Source organism: Mus caroli, chromosome 15, assembly GCF_900094665.2.
Source record: "Mus caroli chromosome 15, CAROLI_EIJ_v1.1, whole genome shotgun sequence".
Classification (NCBI taxonomy): Eukaryota; Metazoa; Chordata; class Mammalia; order Rodentia; family Muridae; genus Mus; species Mus caroli.
The window spans coordinates 52,625,218-52,628,040 of NC_034584.1; the positions used below are offsets into that span (position 1 = coordinate 52,625,218).

General features: G+C 45.4%; 1 protein-coding gene across 1 annotated transcript in view; it reads left to right on the forward strand.

Annotated features, from left to right (window-relative positions):
* The window catches only part of Fer1l6 (fer-1 like family member 6), a 150,627-nt gene that overhangs the window by 85,239 nt on the left and 62,565 nt on the right, over nt 1-2,823 (forward strand). The window lies entirely within an intron of this gene.

Consider the following 2,823-nt stretch of genomic DNA (forward strand, 5'->3'; position numbering starts at 1 on the left):
GAGAGAGAGAGAGAGATGGATTTCTTCAAACATGCTGGGCAGCCATAAAAATGAGTTTGCATTTTAAGCAGAAAGTTCTTGTGTGGTATGACTCATGAAATTAAGGTGATTTTTTTTTTCCTTTTTATACAGCATTGAGGTTTGAACAGCGTACATATCCCTTTGGTGACCCAGTGCCACTGGTATTGGTGAAGTCGCTTATGTTTCTCTAGCCCAGTTCCTGGCGTGGCTGCTTCTTTATAGGAAGACAGCTTATTTTATGGAATTATTTAAATTCATACAGTGACTTTCATCAGTATCGTGTTTACATTTCAGTAACATTTTAATTGCGTCATGAATATTAATGCATCACATTTGCATTCTGCTCTGTTTTCAAAACACTTTAACTTTTGTGCTTTTCTTAGCTGCTAAACCCAGGCAAAGCAGATTGCAGCTTCACCTTCACGTCTACAGAAGCTGAGTTTTGAGTTGAGCCAAAACTGGGGACAATGCAGAACAACACACACTCAACACCTCCTCTGTTGCACAACAGCCTTTTGGTATCAGCTGATCTTGACTGCCACTGTATCCTAAGCAGGGCCATAGTGAGAGAAGATGGGGTTCTGGAGATGTGTGTACAGTGGCTCAGCTCACAGAGTCTGCAGTCGGTGTGTAATGTTGGGAGAAAATACATAGCCCTCAGTGCCAAGCATTGTGTCGCATATGCGACACATAAGATCTCGTTCTGGGAATTCTTTAGTTCACAGAGGGGGAGAATACATTTCTGAGACACCCAGAAATTGCACGAGATCACTCATCGGCTGAAGGGTTGAGAAAAGCATTTCCAAACACAACTTTCTTATCTGCTTTCCATTAAACCACTGAGCTTTTTTATCTTTGGGCAAATAACACCCACATCAAGTTAGCTTCTGTTTCTGTAGATACAAATATCTATGCAGATGCAAAGCTCCAGACATGTTCACCATTGCAGCCACTCACAACCCAAAGGAGAGGCCTTTCCGGAGCTTTGAGATGCTGTGTAGCTTGTCCTTTTCATGGTTACCTAATGACCTTCTGCTGAGCACTGACATTGGTGGCGTTGGCTGCCTTCCACACCGACTGGTGAATTTTATGCTCCAGAGGAGAGCCATTCAGCAAATAATTACCTTGTGTCTATATATGGAAGGCATGGTGGAAAACCTGGCAGGGGGGTGTAGAGAGGAGCAAGAGGGGATCCTAGCTTCAAGTGGGACGTGCAGGTGTGGCTTTAATAACCACAGGGGGCAGGAGATGGGGCCCCATGGTGTGAGGAATTAGGCTAGACTACTCTGAGGAACAGAACTTGGTAAGATTCAAGGTTTCTAAAGAAACCCGGAAATGTAGGCTAAGAAAATGGCACCCCCTGGAGTTGTGTAATGCGCTGCTTACGTAGCTTCAGTTGGAAGAACTGCTAAAATCTCAGGGTTAGTCATCTCAAGGGCATTCTCTCAAGGCACAAGACCATCGCAAGTTGGACTGAGAAATCTGCTGAACTCGGTAGTAACACATGGCTGTCTCCCAGCTGACTCCTGTTGGCAGCGTGTACCTGTAGCATCTGCTGAGCACTGCTTTGTTTACAGCTGTCATCTTAAGGGACGTTCCTGTCAGCAGAGCCCAGCCTGTCAACATCAGAGTTAATTGGTGTCTATGGAGACATGGAGGGCTTTAGAACTGCGCCTCAAAGAATTACTTCTCTCGTTCCACTGGCTTGCCTGGAGTTTGCAGAGCCTTGCCCTGGAAGAACTGGTGTGGATTTAATTGGACAATGTGGGCAGCTTGGGCTTCCTAATTGCCTGCAGGATTAGCTTGGGGATTGAAATGGTTGCTACATTCTTAGGCTCCACACTGGTTCTCATGAAAGCCAGAGAGCAGCATGGGGTAGGGAGAGAGAGAAATGTCCAGGTCTCATAACAGTCAATTAAGGAATTACCTTTGACATCCTGCCTTCCCTGTCCCTCCACACCTTCTCTGTCAGAGTTGTTTGCCACCATCTACCTAGGGCAGCAATCTTCCCCATACCTCATTTGAATCCCTCTCCAGTGTGTGCAGATCTGGCCCTTCAAACTTTCACCTACAGGGGGCACTGTTGTCTGCTTGCATCCAGCCCTTACATCTCTTCTGTCCATTGAGAACTTGACCCACAATTTTATCCTCTGATTATCTGTTCCTACACACATACACACACACACACACACACACACACACGGCCTATTGTACTTTCTAATGCTTCATGTGCATCTCCAAGGTTCTGAGGTCATGTGCCTTCCACTGTTTCTGACCATTACTTCCGCACAAAGTAGCCAACAGTTTTTCTTCCAAATGACCTGACATGACTGATTTTTAAAAATTGACTAATCTTATATACTTGCTACAGCCACTTAAGGCTTGCATCCCTGCCCATCCTGTGCTGCCACCTTGAAAGTCTCTGCTCAAAGGACAGGGCCACTGCCCTAGAATTAGCTCTCTTGTACTCAAATGCACTTTGGTGACTCTGAACTGTTCTCATGAGTGTATCTAATCTTACTTCACAGGAACAACTTGTTATGATTTCATGTTATTCTGCTTTTCTCTTCCCCACCATATATTAGACCCTTGAGATCCTGCTGTTTTGCTATGTACACTTCTAACATGCTACTTCTAATTGCTTATGCGAGCTGCCTGACATTTCTCCTATCCCACTGTGATGAGTCCCAGGTTGCTTCCAGCTGCTCCATGGGCAACACTGTAACACTCACCATGGGCAACACTGTAACACTCACCATGGGCAACACTGTAACACTCACCATGGGCAACACTGTAACACTC